Below are 19435 nucleotides of genomic sequence, written 5' to 3' on the forward strand. Positions count from 1 at the left end.
CAGGATTCGAACTTGCGACCGTAGCAGTCGCGCGGTTCCAGACTGTAGCTCCTAGAACCGCTCGGCCACCCCGGCCGGCTTTCTAATTTCGTCTCTAAAAGTACATCTGGGTGTTCATATTAGAAATGTCATTTCCGCTGATTTAATAGTCCTCTCCTTTATTTTTGTTTCAAAACCCACTTCTGATAGCCATGCATACTATAGGCAATGCCATCACTTGATAAAATTTCATTTGTGTGTCCTTTCTTGCCAGCTGTGGTGGTCGAGCGGTTCCAGGCGCTACAGTCTGGAAACGCGTGACCGCTACGGTCGCAGGTTCGAATCCTGCCTCGGGCATGGATGTGTGTGATGTCCTTAGGTTATTTAGGTTTAAGTAGTTCTAAGTTCTAGGGGACTGATGACCTCAGCAGTTAAGTCCCATAGTGCTCAGAGCCATTTGAACCATTTGTCCTTTCTTATTTTGATAGTAATCGTTCTGGTCCACACACAATTTGAAATCATTTCTCCCTCAGACCTTCATTTTGATCATAGGAGAGGAACCATCCTAAATAATTTTCTTAACCTGTTTTAACCTGTTCAATTATGTTGTTGCCAGTTACAATCTTTCAACAGGCTATTTCCCCTTAAATTCTGTTACCTCAGATTTGTTGAGTATTATATCTAGGCTGTAATTTAAAACTTAGTTGAAAAACACAGGCAGCATTTTTCTGCTTAAATTGTAATATTTATTTAGATCTCTTATTAGCTACACAACTAATTTTGGTTTAAAAAACCATTTTCGAGTGGCAGTGGCTAAAGTGAGTCGGAAGGTGACCCACGGATTGGAAAGCTAAGTCCACAACATGGGGGCTTGGAACCAGCCTTAGGATAATAGGTAATTAAGGCCAAGCTTCATGGTGGCTGACTGTAGAACCATCTCGCCTCGTGGTCCAGCGTAGATCTCTCCTCGTAGTGCTGGCTACCATAACGTGATATTTTTGACTAAAAATTACGATTATTTATACCGGTTCGGTGCGTACTTGTTTTGCGGAAGCTCCACTTTCAACCAGGTGGGCCGTAACAAGCCCATCGCTTGGATGCGCAGTTGTAACTGGCTTACCTGTGCAGCAGTCGCTCTGCTTTTCTGCTGTGTCGTCGCTATTGTGGTGTTGGCCCCTTTCCTGGCCCGCATTGTGGTGCACCTGATGCAGTGGCGCTTGGTCAGCTCTGAACCCACTCGCTCCCATGGCCTTTTGCAATAGCAGTGGCAGCAACGCATTTTGTCTCAGCAGCGCCAGAAAATAGTGGCAGCGACACAGAAGAAATATATGGAAGGACCATAGGAAGGAGAGAACGTTGAACACAATAATATGCAAATGGAAGAGGAAATAGATTAATATGAGGCAGGAAATATGACACTCTGAGAAGAATTTAACAGAACACTGAAAGACCGAAGTCAGAGCAAGGAACCTGGAGGAGACGACATCCTCTAATTATTATTGAGAGCCTTGGGAGAGCATAGCATGACAAACCTAATCCACCTGTGTGCAAGATATATCAAACAACCAAATACCCACAGAAATCAAGAAGAATGTAACAGCACCAGTGCCAAAGAAATCAGCTCCTCATAGGTGCAAATATTTCCGAACGATCAGTGTAATACGTGATGGCTACGATATACTGGCAAGAATTATTTACAGAACAATGAAAGAGCTGTTAGAAGTTGACCTTTGGGAAGATCAGTTTGAGCTACGAAGAAATGTAAGAACAGATAAAGCAATACTTGCCCTATGATTTATCTTGGAAGGTCTGTTGATCAAACGCAACCCTTCGTTTATAGTAGGGTTTCCCCAACAATGTTCCGCAGAACACTGGTGTTCCACAGGAAGCGAATAACGGCTCCGTGAAAAACTGTTAATAACAGTATGTGTTTTTTCAACATTTTGGCGATACAAACTTTTTTAAGTTTTTGATTTCTGTGTTATTAGCTCTGATTTAAAAATGAAGTAATCACTGAATAAAAGAATTTTTCATCATTTTTGAATATTCTGTTAACCTTCAAAAGAAACAAAGTTTTCCATCAAAGTACCATAATTCTCAAAGGAAAAATTTTACACAGGAAACGTTTTATACAAGAAAATCTTTGGAATCTGTAGATTTAAATGAAGCTTTTTATTATGTTGACTTGAAGACCCTTTAAAATTCTGAAGGTAGCAGAAATAAAACATAGGAAGCGAAAAGTAATCTACAACTTGTAGAGAAACCAGACTGCCTGTTGTAAAAGTCAAAGGGTACAGAGGGAGGCATTGGTTGGGAAGGGATTGTGGCAAGGGTGCAGCCTACTCTCCATTTTACTCAATTTTTACACTGAGCAAGCAACAAAGGAAACTAATAAACAAATTTGTAAATGGAATTAAAGTGCAGATATAAACCTTAAGATTCTAATGACATACTAATTATGTCAGAGACGACAAAGAACTTGTACTCTCAATTTAGTGGAGTGGGTAGTACCATGAAAAGAGACATAAGATGAATATCAAGAAAAGTAAAAGAACTGTAGTGGAATCTAGCCGAATTCAACCAGGCATGCTGAGGGAAATGAGACACTAAAAATAGTAGAAGGTTTTTCTGTTTTGGCAGTAAAATAACTGATAATGGGTGAAGTAGAGATGATATAAAGTGCAGATGGCAACAGCTAGAAAATCATTTCTGAAAAAGAAATTTATTGACGTCGAATACAAACTTATATGCATGGAATTCTGTTCTGAAAGTATTTGTCTCCAGTTTAGCCTTGTACAGAATCGGAGAATAAAAGCTACATGAATGACATACTTAAGAAGAATTTTGAAGGTTAGGTGTGTAGATTATATAACGAATGAGGAGGTGCTGAACCGAATTTGGGAGAAAAATTATGGCTCAAGTTGGCTAAAAGAAGGTATCGGTTGCAACACCCATCCACAGGCATCAAAGGCTCTCCAGTTTGGTAATGAAAGAAAGGGAGAAGGTGTAAAAATTGTAGAGGGAAATAAGTAGGTTCAAGTCGATTTACATTGCAGTAGCTATGCAGACACGAAGGGGCTTATACAAATTAGACAAGCATGGAGCACTGGAACAAACCAGTTTTCGGAATGAAAAACCCGACAGCAAAACTCCATGCAGGCCAGTGAGTCTTTAATAGCGGTTGTTTTTCAATGAAAACTTGCTGATTCCTCGTCATATGTAGCCTGACATTGCCCTGCTACAGCATTCCAGGTGTAACTGTCTGAGACTGGTCCAGAGACGGGAAGTTAGACAATGGCACTCACCAGTTCCAAGCAGAACGTTCAATCAAGAGGAACAAGAAAAGAAACACATAAACTGCTTTATCTTTCACAAAAAACAACTGTTTCGAGAGGGAAACAAAAAAACAAGGAAAGACCTGGGCCGTGTACACACACAGTAGATAAATGCAGATCGCTAGGATCTCTTCGTCTGAGAAGAAATGTCTCATGTTGTTTCTTTTTTTTTTTTTTTTTTTTGGTGGGGTTTAAGGGCGCTCAACTACTGAGGTCATTAGCGCCCAGTCACTGTTGTTAGAGCACATGGAATCTAGTAAAACTCAAGGGGAGGGGGGTACACCAGAAAGACCTGACAAAGATGCAGATAAAATAAGTAAAAAGGTTAGATGTCTTTGGACAAGCCAGTCAAAGTTATAAAACGCAGAACACGAGCAGCTGCTCGAGCGTCATCAGCTAAAATATCCGGTAAAGTAGATGGCAGGGACAGGACAACACGAGATTGACTAAAGGGGGGACTCGACAATAAAACATGGCGCACTGTTAATGCCTGACCACAAGGGCACTGCGGGGCTGGGTCACTGGAGAGCAGGTAGCGGTGGCTAAACCGGCAATGCCCAATCCGCAACCTGGTCAGAAGGACCTCCTCTCGCCGAGATGGTCGGGAGGAGGTTGTCCAACCAGTTGGGAGCGGTTTTACTGCCCGGAGCTTGTTTCCTTGGAGGGATGACCAAGCATGCCACCACAACGACACAAGCCTCTTACAAACATCCCCACGAACGTCAGATGACGGGACACAATGGGAGGCTGGCCGAGGCAGGAGGACTGCAGCCTTGGCTGCAGCATCCGCAGCCTCATTCCCAGGCACTCCTACATGTCCGGGAACCCACAGAAAGCTGACAGGAGAACCATTATCAGCGAAAGAATGGAGGGACTGCTGTGTCCGTTGAACCAAGGGATGGACTGGATAGGGAGCTCCAAGGCTCTGAAGAGCACTGAGTGAGTCAGAGCAGAGTACATACGATGAATGGCGGTGGCGGCAGGCATACTGAACGGCCTGATGGAGAGCAAAAAGCTCGGCTGTAAAGCTGGAACATTGGTCGAGGAGCCGGTATTTAAAGGTGGTGGCCCCGACGACAAAGGCACAGCCGACACCATCGTCAGTTTTGGAGCCATCGGTGTAAATAAAGGTGTGACCGGCTAGTCGAGCAAGAAGTTCAACAAACCGTGAGCAATACACTGCAGCCGGAGTACCCTCCTTCAGGAGTGAGCTGAGGTCGAGATAAATATGAACCGGAGCCTGGAGCCAAGGTGGTGTCGGGCTCTCACCCTCTCTGAAGGTGGTAGGGAGGGCAAAATCCAATTGTCGAAGCAGGCGACGGAAGCGAACTCCGGGGGGCAGCAGGGCAGACACATACAACCTGTACTGACGGTCGAGAGAATCGGCGAAGAAGGACTGGTAAGAGGGGTGGTCGGGCATAGACAACAGCCGGCAGGCATACCGACACAGCAGTACGTCGCGCCGGTAGGTCAATGGTAATTCGGCAGCTTCAGCATAAAGACTCTTGACAGGACTAGTGTAGAAGGCTCCGGTCGCAAGACGTAACCCCCGATGGTGGATGGAGTTGAGACGGTGTAAGAGGGATGGCCGAGCAGACGAGTAGACGAAGCTCCCATAATCCAGCTTCGATCAGACTATGGACCGATACAAGTGAAGCAGAACAGTGCGATCCGCTCCCCAAGATGAACCACTAAGAACTCTGAGGACATTAAGGGAACGTGTGCAACGGGCCGCCAAATAAGAGACATGCGGAGACCAACACAGTTTCCTGTCCAACGTGAGCCCTAGAAACTTAGTTGTTTCCATGAATGGGAGAACAACGGGACCGAGATGTAAGGATGGCGGAAGGAATGCTTTATATCGCCAAAAGTTGATACAAACCGTCTTCTCTTCAGAGAACCGGAAGCCATTTGCCACGCTGAAGGCAGCGCTCCAGGAGGCATGTTCTCTGGGCACTGCAGTAGATCGCAAAGTCATCGACAAAGAGAGAGCCTGAGACATTAGGTGGAATGCAATCCATAATTGGATTGATCGCGATGGCAAAAAGGGCTACACTCAAGACGGAGCCCTGAGGCACTCCGTTCTCCTGGAGGAAGACGTCGGACAATACAGAACCCACACGTACCCTAAACTTTCGATCCGTTAAAAAGGAATCAATAAAAAGGGGCAGGCGACCGCGTAGGCCCCACCTGGGCATAGTGCGGAGGATACCTCCTCTCCACCAAGCGAGGTGGCGCAGTGGTTAGACACTGGACTCGCATTCGGGAGGACGACGGTTCAATCCCGCGGCCGGCCATCCTGATTTAGGTTTTCCGTGATTTCCCTAAATCACTCCAGGCAACTGCCGGGATGGTTCCTCTGAAAGGGCATGGCCGACTTCCCTCCCCATCCTTCCCTAATCCGATGAGACCGATGACCACGCTGTCTGGTCTCCTTCCCCAAAACAACCAGCCAACCATACCTCCTCTCCAACAGGTATCATAATCTTTCTCCAAATCGAAGAACACGGCTACTGCTTGGCACCTTCGCAAAAAGTTGTTCATGATGAATGTCGACAAGGTCACAAGGTGGTCAACAGCGGAGCGGCAGCGACGAAAGCCACATTGAACATTGGTAAGTAGCTGTCGAGATTCAAGAATCCAAACTAACCGAGCATGAACCATGCACTCTATCACCTTACAGACACAGCTTGTAAGAGAAATGGGGCGGTAACTAGAAGGAAGGTGTCTATCCTTCCTGGGTTTGGGTATAGGAACAACGACTGCGTCACGCCAACGCATGGGGACCTGACCTTCAGTCCAGACGTGATTGTAGGTACGAAGGAGGAAGCTTTTGCCCGCCGGAGAAAGGTGTGCCAGCATCTGAACGTGAATGGCATCTGGCCCTGGAGCAGAGGACCGGGACAGTGCAAGCGCACGTCCGAGTTCCCGCATAGTAAAGGGGGCATTATAAGTTACCAGATTCAGCGAGTGGAAGGAAGGTCGCCGAGCCTCTTCTGCCTCTTTCCTGGGAAGGAAGGCAGGGTGGTTATGGGCGGAGCTTGAAACCTCCGCGAAAAACCGGCCGAAGGCGTTGGAGATAGCCACAGGATCAACGAGGACCTCATTACCTGAGAGGCCAGGTACCGAGGAGTGGGCCTTAATGCCCAACAGCCGGCGCAGGCCACCCCATACGACAGAAGAGGGAGTAAAACTGTTAAAGGAGCTGGTGAAAGAGGCCCAACAAGCTTTTTTGCTGTCTTTGATGACTCTACGGCATTGCGCTCGGAGTCGTTTGTATCCAATACAATTCGCCAACGTAGGATGGCGGCGAAAGGTGCGTAAAGCACGTCGTCGAGCACGGATATCGTCTCTACAAGCCTCGTTCCACCAGGGGACGGAAACGCGACGTGAAGAAGAGGTAGTACGAGGAATGGAACGTTCAGCAGCATTGATGATAACAGCCGTGAGGTATTCGACCTGACTGTCACAACTGAGAAAATCGTGGCCTGGAAAGGTCGCCATGGAGGAGTAAAGTCCCCAGTCAGCTTTCGGTATGTTCCAGCTCGAAGGACGTGGGGATGGGGTGTCTTGCGGGAGACGAACGATACAAGAGAAGTGGTCGCTCAAATAGGTGTCAGAAAGGACATACCACTCGAACCAACAGGCAAGAGTGGTAGAACAGATCGAGAGGTCCAAGTGGGAGTAGGTATGAGCAGAGTCCGAGAGGAAAGTCGGGGCGCCAGTACTGAGGCAGACAAGATTGAGATGGTTGAAACCATCCGCCAAGAGTGAGCCTCTTTGACAGGATGCAGGAGAGCCCCAAAGGGGATGATGGGCATTGAAGTCGCCAAACAATAAAAACGGCGGGGGAAGCTGAACAATCAGGTGCATCATGTCAGCCCGACTAACAGCGGATGACGATGGAGTGTAGATGGTACAAATTGAAAAAGTAAAAGCAGAAAGAGTAATACGGACAGCTATTGCTTGGAGTGGGGTGGTCAATGGGATGGGATGGTAATAGACATCGTCCTGAACGAGCAACATGACCCCACCATGAGCTGGGATACTGTGCAGAGGGGTGAGGTCATACCGCTCTGAGGTATAGTGGGTAAAGGCAATACGGTCAGTCAGGCGCAACTTGGTTTCCTGGAGACCAAGGACGAGCGGACAGTGCAGGCGGAGGAGCAGTTGTAATTCCTCCCAATTAGATCGAAGACCTCTTATGTTCCAATCTAACAAGGTCATCGCTAGTCAAAAAAGAGGGGGAACGAGACGGGGGAAGAGCTGGTCACCTCGACGGCCGCGGAGGGCCAGGTTTCGAGGGAACAACGCTACAACCGGTGGGAGGCGGATCCTGTTCCATCGAGTCGTCGCCAGCTGCGGCTGCTGTCCCTGGTGGTGTAGGAGGGGCAGTGTCATTTGCCGACGAGAGGCCAGCTGAGCGCCTGGGAGCAGAGCGTCCCAGCGAAACTGAGGACGGCCGGGAGCAGCGACTCACGGATGGAGCGTCAGACGAAACGCGGCGGGGTGGAGAGGGGGATAGAGACTTCTTCTTGGAGGTCTTCTTGGAAGTCCGAGGAGGCACAGGGATGGTGGGCTGGACCCAAAGAAGGTCTCACGCACAGGGTCCGTTTTGGAACGCTGGACCTCGGAAGCTGGGGTCCGGAACGTTTCCCCGATGGACGCCTGAGAAGAGGATCGCTTCTCAGGCGGCGGCGGGGTGGGAGGAGGAGGAGGAAGGGTGGCCCCTGGGGCAGAGGGGGCGGGGGCCATGGGGGAGGAGGATTTGGAAGGGAAGGATTTGGGAGGTGGAGGCAGAGACCCCGGATGGGGGGAGGAGGCGGAGGGGGGACAGGATAGGGGTGAGGATACTGCGGAAGGAGTGGACACAACTGAGGCAAACGAAATGGTCAATGGCACGGGATGGAGGCGGTCATACTTCTTCCTGGCCTCAGAATAAGAGAGACGATCCAAAGTTTTGAGTTCTTGTACCTTCTTCTCCTTCTGATATGCAGGGCAGTCTGAGGATCTAGGCGAGTGGATGCCAGGACAATTAATGCACTGAGGTGGTGGGGTGCATGTATGTTCCTCACGAAGAGGACGTCCACAATCGCCACAAAGGGGCTCAGCCTCACACCGTGACGACATGTGCCCAAAGCGCAAACACCGAAAACAGCGCATAGGAGGCGGGACGTAAGGTCGCACGTCGCACCGGTAGCACATCACCTTTACCTTCTCTGGGAGAATGTCCCCCTCGAAGGCGAGGATAAAGGCCCCGGTGTCGATGCGATGGTCTTTGGGGCCGCGCTGGACTCGCCGGACGAAATGCACGCCTCGGCGCTCCAGGTTGGCCCTGAGCTCCTCATCAGATTGCAGCAGGAGGTCCCGATGAAAAATAACCCCCTACGTCTTATTTAGTGCCAGATGCGGGACAATGGACACTGGGATGTCCCCTAGGCGGTCGCACGCCTGGAGCGCCGCCGACTGTGTGGCGGAGGTGGTCTTTATAAGAACGGACCCCGAACGCATCTTACTGAGAGCCTTGATTTCCCTGAAGATGTCCTCAATGTGCTGAACAAAGAACATGGGCTTGGAGGTGGCGAACGTCCCCCCATTGGTTCGAGAACAGACCAAATAGCGGGGGAAGTACTTTGCCCCAAGCCGGCGGGCCTGTCCCTCCTCCCAGGGAGTGGCCAAGGGGGCAAGGGCGGGAGAACCAGAACTAGAGACAGTACCTTTCCATTTGAAAGACTCGGCCACAGAGCGACCTGATACGTGTTGACGTTTCATCTGCGAAACGTCCGCCCCGATACCACCCACTCCGACCAGAGGCTCTCCCCACGGGCGCCACCCAGCCTCAGCAAGGGCCACCTGGCAGGATGACCGTTGCCGGGAGTCCTGATGCCCCAAGGAGACGGGCATCTACTCCTTGGCCGACGTGGGGAGGGTGCAGCTCAGGTATCGGCAGTACGATCCCTGTGTTGTCAGGGGGCTACAACCTAGAGGGTACATGACGACCCCACCACAACGGGCTGGCTACCGTGCTGGATTTCTGGTCCCATGGAAAGTCCATCATGATCGTAGGTGCAGATGGGGACGCACTATGGGCGTAACTTGTACAACCCATCAGGCGTTTAGGCCCAATTTGAGGAATAGTGGGTATGGTTACAACGCCGGTACAATGCTGAGTGCCAAGGTCTTAGTGCACTGAGGACCAGTGGTACACCACGTAAGGCGTCCTTCCCCAAAATGCTCGTACTTCTGTAGAATTTTGAAAAATGGAGGTCAAACCCCAAGGGGGACCATCACATGGAAGGCCGAAACGGTTGAAACTCCTTTTAGTCACCTCTTACGACAGGCAGGAATACCTCGGGCCTATTCTTACCCCGGACCCGCAGGGGGTATCTCACGTTGTATGAATAAGCGAAAGTGCCTTTAATACATGGGGTGCTTCAAAAGGATTCGCCTGATTTCGTACGCCAATATCTGTTACATGAATGAAGATGCAAACCTGGGATAAATTTAAGCTTCGACACAAGACTTATGACTTTATTTTCAAAATAACCAGCCGATTTTACAAATACATACCTTCCAAATGGAAGCTCGAGGCACTTGTTACAATTATATTTAGGGTCAAAGTTTTCATTTACCTTTCACAAATGTTCTACGTACACTCTGCCAGAGGCACAACAAAGAATATGGAGAGAATTTAGGAGAAGGGTTCAGGCTGGGATTGTAAAGGCTTGATGCTCAATTTAATAGCTAATTTGTTAAACATAATACGCCTATGGATAACAGAATAATAATGTATTGGTGAAGCGGAAGACTTTATACTTCCTTAAGCATGACTAAACAATAAAATACAGAAAATCTTCCATACAGTTAACACAATTAAAACCCAACTTTTGCCCAGGATACATAACTGGGCTACAACAGTAACAATTTCAATATATGGCCCACGGCCATAGACAGGAAATGTAAAATATGTAAGCTATACAGTTAAGCACAAGATACCAAAGTAACTCTTAGACTTAACGAGGATCATCCACATAACACATAATTCCATATTGGTCTACTGCTACTGTCATCACTGCATAGCTACCACGACAAGCTATGCAGAATGCTCTACCAAATTGCCTAGGGATGCATCCAAATAAACTCTTCTGCAATAACACATACGTGCTGATCATTCACACATAACAAATAAGATGAATTCTTAGTACAGTTAACATCGACAAACTGATTACATTGGCAGTGTAGTTTAAACAAAATCGCTTTCTGAATACTACAATTAATCATGCTTAAGATGTGTAGTTTAACCAATAAAATGGCTCTCACTCACAGAGAACGCGCTCACAATCCTCATATGCCATCTATCAACAATGATATTTTGTCACATGACATGCTACTTACCAGCCAGTACACCCAGCGTATTGCTCAAACACAACACTCTGCATTGTATCAAGCACTAAACCACCAGGGTGCAATCGTCAGCTGCTAATGCCCGGTAATGCTCCACTTGACATGAAGGAACTCTATTCTCCACCTCCACTGGAATCACCGTCGTTTCGACTAGAAAAAGACACCACCCACTCCATCATACTGTCGTGTCCACACAGCGGCGACACTCCACACTAATCCTGACCGTCTGCAGTTTACCAGCTTGTTGAGGCTCTCGCTCTTGGCTCTGGCCATGACACGATCATTCCTCTCTGTGCTGCAACTTATAAGGTACCCCTTATTTGCAGATAAGAGCGCATTTTATTTTATTTTCAGTTTTGCTATTTCGCGTCTGTGCTGTGACTGTATCAGCACTGCAGTACCTATGGAGCTAGGACCGAGCGGTAGGTTCCCATGCTCGCTAACAGAGGCAGTTGGCCATCTGGCGCCTTCAGAGCCAGTGGGATGAGGTGCCAAGGCAGAAATCGCTCATGACGACAGCAAAGATATACACTACTGGCCATTAAAATTGCTGCACCACGAAGAAATGCAGATGATAAACGGGTATTCATTCGGCAAATATATTATACTAGAACTGACTTGTGATTACATTTTCACGCAATTTGGGTGCATAGATTTTGAGAAATCAGTACCCAGAACAACCACCTCTAGCCGTAATAACTGCCTTGATACGCCTGGACATTGAGTCAAACAGAGCTTGGATGGCGTGTACAGGTACAGCTGCCCATGCAGCTTCAACACGATACCACAGTTCATCAAGAGTAGCGACTGGAGTATTGTGACGAGCCAGTTGCTGGGCCACCATTGACTAGACGTTTTCAGTTGGTGAGAGATCTGGAGAATGTGCTGGCCAGGGCAGCAGTCGAACATTTTCTGTATTAAGAAAGGCCCGTACAGGGCCTGCAACATGCGGTCGTGCATTATCTTGCTGAAATGTAGGGTTTCGCAGGGATCGAATGAAGGGTAGAACCACGGGTCGTAACACATCTTAAATGTAACGTCCACTGTTCAAAGTGCCGTCAATGCGAACAAGAGGTGACCGAGACGTATAACCAGTAGCACCTCGTACCATCACGCCGGGTGATACGCCAGTATGACGATGACGAATACACGCTTCCAATGTGCGTTCACCGCGATGTCACCAAACACGGATGCGACCATCACGATGCTGAAAACAGAACCTGGATTCATCCGAAAAAATTATGTTTTGCCATTCGTGCACCCAGGTTCGTCGCTGAGTATACCATCGCAAGCACTCTTGTCTGTGACGCAGCGTCAAGGGTAATCGCAGCCATGGTCTCCGAGCTGATAGTCCATGCTGCTGCAAACTGTTCGTGCAGATGGTTGTTGTCTTGCAAACGTCCCCATCTGTTGACTCAGGGATCGAGACGTGGCTGCACGATTCGTTACAGCCATGCAGATAAGATGCCTGTCATGTCGACTGCTAGTGATACGAGACCGATGGGAACCCGCACGGCGTTCCGTATTACCCTCCTGAATCCACCGATTCCATATTCTGCTAACAGACATTGGATTTCGACCAACTCGAGCTGTAATGTCGCGATACCATAAAACGCAATCGCGATAGGCTTCAATCCGACCTTTATGAAAGTCGGAAACGTGATGGTACGCATTTCTCCTCCTTACACGAGGCATCACAACAACGTTTCACCAGGCAACGCCGGTCAACTGCTGTTTGTGTATCAGAAATCGGTTGGAAACTTTCCTCATGTCAGCACGTTGTAGGTGTCGCCACCGCCGCCAACCTTGTGTGAATGCTCTGAAACGCTAATCATTTGCATATCACAGCGTCTTCTTCCTGTCGGTTAAATTTCGCGTCTGTTGCACGTCATCTTCGTGGTGTAGCAATTGTAATGGCCAGCTGTGTATTTAGACGAAGTACATTTGTTCTGGCGCTAATAAAGTAAATGTTATTAATATATATTTGCTTACGACAGTTGCCTTTTGCCTCTCAGATATTAGGAGGAGTCTAGAGGTCATAAGTACTATGTTCCAGTAATTCTACAATGCCAGGAAATGTTGATATTAATAAATAAATGAATAACTTTGGCATAACCGAAGATGTACGATCTTATACGAACTATACCGACGGCACGCTCAGGTCACAGACTGAGCGCCATTGTCGACAATCGTCGACAGGACGACTTACGTTCTAGTCAAGTGGTAGACCATGCTCTCTTACCGTTAATACGTAACTTATAATCAGTGCGAATAAGTTCATTTTACGGTGTTTCTCAAATAAACTCACCATAATGGCATCACGCGTAAGAATTATTTGCACAAAAAAATCTCTTCCCACTTGATTCCGTAAAATACAGACAGTACCATTGCAGTTTCAGAATCTGACGGTGCTGCTACGGCTCTGCAAGGGGACATAAAACTACGAGAGCGTCTCCACATAACAGGTAGGAAGAGCCTCCGCACAGCTCACTAAGTCAGTTCAAGGACGGACTGGCTTAGTTACCGCGAAACTCGGGTGGGAAAGCGGTTGCCTCTTGTACCATCATCTACGGATTCACCGGCTAAACTGAGATATTTCCAGAATTTTAATACGAGTGGGAAGTTCTTGCAAACTGACTACCCCGCTGCGCAGCTCGGTCATGGTGGCACACGTGGCTGTCCGCCCCATCGCTGCTCTAGAGCGACATTCTGCTGAAATGACTCTGAAGATGGGGAAACAACCTTGCTGCTGGACATGGCGCAACCTACAGACGACAGTAAAAATCGTCCCACACTTTTGTGAGCATATCTGGAATTACGGCATTCACTGTTGTTGCAATGCTTCATTGAGGTTTACCCAAAGTTGTTGGAAGGCAAATCACACACACGGAGTCCTGAAATGGTATAACTGGGGGGCAACAGTCATCGATCTGCTGCAAGTCTTCGGCGTTTCAAAGGGGTCAACATGCACCGTCTGCAACTTCATCCCCGATCAGGCCCAGACGAGCTCCCGATGGCAATCGTCTGCCATCTCATCGTCTGCCGTAGGTATCATGCGGATATGGTCAGGAAGCATTGGGTCAGCACATTGCTCTTGGCTTTCCAGACCTTGTAGCCGCCAGTTCTCATTCAAATGGCTCCGCAATTGGCACACGTGGCTTTATGGACCCCGTTCTAACTCTTCCACCAAGGAAACATTCCTGGTAGCAGTGGAAATTGAAGCAGGATCTTCTGCATGGTAGTCAGAAGCGATGACCACTCAGCTACTGAGGTGGACAACGTTATTCAGGAGATTATTTACATACATTGTAAACAGTAGCGGCCTTTCGACACTCCCTTGGAGTGTCCCTGGAATTGTCTTTACATCTGCTACGACCGTCCTGAATCCAGGCACATATCCGGTCGGATACTCATTAAGCTCGCATTTTGTCATATAAAATTAGTGAAAAACAGTCTGGATCGCAATGGTTATTTTATTTAAAATGGCCATTTTCGGCCTAGTCTTAGGCCATGTTCAGAACAGCACTGTGAAAGATACAAATCGTGCTAATTACATAAAGAAGTCAGTGACTTAAAGTAATTTATACTTATTAAAATCCAAGAGTCGTAACCCATCAGCTGAATTTGACGGTGTCAGAATAGCCAGTAGACCTCAGTCGCTGAAACTAGGCATCATTGCGTTACATAGATCTGGTGAGGGCGTGTTGTGCTGTATGACGTCAACGTCAGCCACCGAGGAACGATTTACATAAATTACGTATCGTTTGAAGATACAGTTTTTCTAAAAGTAAACAATTATTAAAAAGTAGTGCCTGTAGGATGGAGCAGATTGTTAAAAATAGTGAGTAACTGTAAGAGATTATTTAAATATTTTTTCCCTTATTTCTTTATTTTGTTTACTACATAGTCCTGAACTGTATCGAATCCCTTGCAGAAGTCAAGCAATACGGCATCAACCTGGGCACCATTGTCTATGGTGATCTGAATCCCATGGACGAATAAGGGGAGCTGAGTTTTGCAATATTTCTGTTGAGTCTTATCAAGGAGAAGTGTGTACACAAAACACGTGCATAATTCTACAAAAAAATATATGTAGGTGTGTTTTTTTCTTTTCCCACTACTGTGTATTAAGTGGTTAGGTAATGTTTCACGTCAGCTTTGTGCTTCTGCTACTTTGTGGTACCCGTGCGACTACATTTTGCGCATTCGGTGAAAATACCTTCTCCGGAAGTGTCCGCAAGCACTACATCATCTTCTTAAAGAGAAGAGGAGGAGAATGGAAGCGGGTCGGCACACAAATGCGTCATTTATGGCCTCAGCGACGTAAACATTCTGTGTTTGTACCACGACACACGTGCCGGCACGTGCTCCTTTTGTTTAGGCTTCGTAGTTGGCTTACTTGTACGTTACGCCGCTCTAGAATATCACGCTAAGTTACAAATCTTTTTCTCGCGTTGCGGACGAAAAGCTTCAGTTTTAAACACATTTCTCTTATATATATAAATTATATGTAAGTTACATAATATATGTAAATTATAATATATTCTAATATAGTTGCTGGCCGCGGTGGTCTAGCGGTTCTAGGCGCTCAGTCCGGAACCGCGAGACTGCTACGGTCGCAGGTTCGAATCCTGCCTCGGGCATGGATGTGTGTGATGTCCTTAGGTTAGTTAGGTTTAAGTAGTTCTAAGTTCTCGGGGACTGATGACCACAGATGTTAAGTCCCATAGTGCTCAGAGCCATTATTATCTAATATAGTTGTTTTCGTCTACAATCACTGATACGTTAAAGGGCTTGTTCATATGATTCTATCACTTTCGGTTTAATTGCACTTGAGATTGAGTGAATGATTATTTTCGAAATTCACAGTCCAGTCACATAACGTGACCACCGCTTATTTTCGATGTCAACGTGCAGTAACTACGGCTGGTAGCATTAGCAGTGGAATTTATATAAGGGATGTCGGAGGCGTGGAAGGGGGGGGGGGGGGGAGGGGGGCGGAAAACAGTGCAGTCGTTGTCATAATGCGGAAACGGAGCGATTTATCTGACGTCCAGAAGGGCATAATCACTGGGTTTCGGGCAAAGAGTGGAATCATTTTCGAAACGGCTAAGTTCGTAATCTGTTCGCTTGTTGCTTTGGTTAAAGTTTACCATGCATGAAAAAATGGTGCTATCGAAAATCGACGCTAAAGCAACTATGCTGCACCACCAGCCAAAGATGACAAGGTTGAACAACGTCTGCGAAGATATGTACGGGTGAATAGACGTACAACTCTTGAGCAGCTGAACGTTCAAAATGGTTCAAATGGCTCTGAGCTCTATGGGACTTAACTGCTGAGGTCATCAGTCCCCTAGACCTTAGAACTACTTAAACCTAACTAACCTAAGGACATCACACACATCCACGTCTTGTAAGGGTTGAACAGCATAAAAGAGACAATTAAATCGTTGTAATCGTCAGGTCTTCAGACATAATTATTTTTAGCATAATGTTTACAAAAACTGTTTTTCGTTCATTACCCTCACAGGCACGTTTCAATTAATAATGTTAACGAAATAGCTCAGTATGCTGGTGGCGTAATAGCTTAATCAACAGACGCCAAAAACAGTCGAATATCCCGAATAGTTCGTATAGTCGGAATTTTTTTCGCAGTAGTAGAACTCGTGACTGGTGAGTAATCAGAGTGGGGTGGACGTGCTTTTGAAGGATACTTTTGTACGTTTTTCTTAAATAACTCGAAAACTCTGGCCTCCAGCGAAAACATATCGCAATACAAAATTGAACTGCACTAAAGTTCCTACAGAAAGGTCCTACTCATTTCTTCTTTAGAACTAATAGTTTGCGCTTAGCGAGCGAGAGAATATGAAAACTTCGCGCATAGTTTATGAAGGCCAGGTGTAAAATTGTGGGGCAGCTGAGTCACCCTGTATAGAGGGTCGTTACAAGGTAAACAAACTTGAAGACGATGTTATAGAAACAGGGAGGAAATAGATGGAAATGAAATGGGCGATATGGTACATCGAAATAATGCCCCTAGAGTAGAAGACATTTACTCAGAATTACTGAGATACCAGGGAGATCCTGTCATGACAAAGCTATTCCACCTGGTATGTATAATATGCGAGGCAGGCGAAACTCCTTCAGACGTCAAGAAAAATGTATAATTCCTCTTCCAAAGAATGCAGTTGTCGACAGATATGAATATTAGCAAGCTATCGGTTTAATAAGTCAAGGTCACAAAATTCTGAGACGAATTATTTATTTTACTGGCAGAAAGCAACCTAGGCAAATGTCAGTCTAGATTCTGCACAAAGTCAGGAACATGCGAGGCAATACAGGCCCCATGACTTATCTAACAAGCCGGCCGGGGTGGCCGAATGGTTCTAGGCGCTTCAGTCTGGAACCGCGCGACTGCTACGGTCGCAGGTTCGAATCCTGCGTCGGGCATGGATGTGTGTGATGTCCTTAGGTTAGTTAGGTTTAAGTAGTTCTAAGATCTAGGGGTCTGATGACCTCAGAAGTTAAGTCCTATAATGCTCAGAGACATTTGAACCACTTGAACTTATCTTAGAAGGTAGTTTAAGGACAGGGAACCCTACATTTATAGCATTTGCAGATTTAGAGAAAGCCTTTGACAATGTTGACTGGAACATGCACACTGAAATTTTAAAGGTCGAAGGGTAAAATACAGAGAATGAAAAGTTATCTAAAAGTTGTACAGAAACCAGTTGCAAGAGTTGAAGGTCAAGAAAATGAAGGGAGTTAGACAGTGCTCTAACCTATCTATGATGTTATTTAATTTGTACACTGAGTAAGCAGTAAAGAAAACCTAGGAGAAATTTGTAAAGAAAATTAAAGTTAAGGGAGATGATAAAAAAAAAATGAAGTTTGCCCATGGCATTTGTAATTTTGTCAGAGATGGCTAACTACTTGCAGGAACTGTTGAACAGATTGGATAGTTTCATGAAAAGAGGTTATAAGACGAAAATAAACAAAAGTAAAACAATTGTAATGAAATGTACTCGAAACAAATCACACGATGCTTAGAGAATTAGATTTGGATATGAGACTGTAAGAGTAATAGGTGAGTTTTGCTATATGGGCAGCAAATGAACTGATGATGGCCGAAGTAGAGAGGGTATAAAATGCAGAGTGGCAGTAGGACGAAAGATGTTTCTGAAAACTATAAATTTGTTGACATAGAAAGTAGATTTAAACGTTTGGAAGTTTTCTGAAGGCGTTTATATTGAGTGTAGCCTGGTACAGAAGTGAAACATGCACGAGAAACAATTTGGACTACAAGGTTTCGAACTGTAGTACTGTGGAAGAATGCTGAAGATTAGATGGGTAGATTGAATGATCGCATTTGGGGGAAAAACAAATTCGTCGCACAAGCTGACTAAAAGAAGGGATCAGCAGGAGGACAAATTATAAGGCATGAAAGAACAGTTTCGTGACGGAAAGAATTGTCTGCGTGGGGTGGATGGAGATCGGAGGGGTAGGGGGAAATAGATAGAGGCCACTGCTAGAGTACAGTAAGCACGTTAAAATGGATAAAGGTTGCAGTAGTTAGGCAGGGAAGAAGAGGCTTACATAGACTAGACTAGCATTGAGGACCACAGCAACAATAGGATTGGGGTCATATTTTCACCTGAATGGAAAGTGGAAGCACCTATGAACTGTTTCTATTCCGGACATTAAAGCTGCACTTTTTAACTACATGTTTAAATTAAATCGACACATATCACCCACACCTACGAAGCAAACGCACTCTCTTATGTTAGTATTATGCTGTGTTATGGCGGGAAAAATGAACTTTATTAGTCTGTAAAAGGATGCAAATTTCGAATCTGCTTGTCTGCAGCTTTTTTGTGTTACTAGATGTATCGAGAAGCTCAAAATCTTCATCGTTACTTTATTCGTTTGTACTTATCTTCCTCTGAGTTTGAATCTGCACTCGTCGTACCGAGTGTAACAATAAAATGCTCGAGAGTACAAGTAGTACCCTCCTTCCTCCATGCAGTTTTCGTTCTTTCAGAGTAGTGCCGCGTATGGAACTGCGATGCCACGCATTAGGTTTCGATCACCTACCAGCTTCTTTGCTTTGAATAGCGCTCTGTGTGGAAAAACCGTCGCTTTCGGGCACTGCCCGAAAGGCTATCGGCCTGGAAATTTCCAGTCGGCTGAGAGCGTTAGGTTCACTAAGAAAGGCAGTAAAAAACACGGAGCGGCGAAAGGACGTGCAGGAAGGAGATAGAATAGCAGTGGCACGTCGGGCAGTTGTGGGGGAACGGGAGCGGAAGCGGTCGCTGTGACGTCCCTTCCGCCAGTCAAGGTCACCGCGATGCGCAGTTACCGTCTGCGCAGGAGACTGGCCACGCGTTGGCGGTGACGTCGCAGACAAGCGCTAGTCGCTCAAGCTCAAGGGCGCTCTCGTTGCTTCCCACGTGTTAAAGAGGTTGTCGTATCGAGACTGTCGTCGTACGAGCATTTGCACATCGAGGTTTCTGTTGCGCACGGTTTCATTGCACAAGTGTGACACACACAAAACGAAACAAATGCTGGATGACTGCATGTGAAAGTCTGGTTTACACTGAAGCGAACACGAGCATCAAGAGCGGACACCGTTCGGTCTATTCGGTTCGCAGTCGCTCGTTTTCCGCTGGTTGTCGGCAGGGCCGGCTCCAGGAATTTTACCGCCCCGTAAAGCGCTG

This window comes from Schistocerca americana, chromosome 6 (genome assembly GCF_021461395.2).
Source record: "Schistocerca americana isolate TAMUIC-IGC-003095 chromosome 6, iqSchAmer2.1, whole genome shotgun sequence".
Taxonomy (NCBI): domain Eukaryota; kingdom Metazoa; phylum Arthropoda; class Insecta; order Orthoptera; family Acrididae; genus Schistocerca; species Schistocerca americana.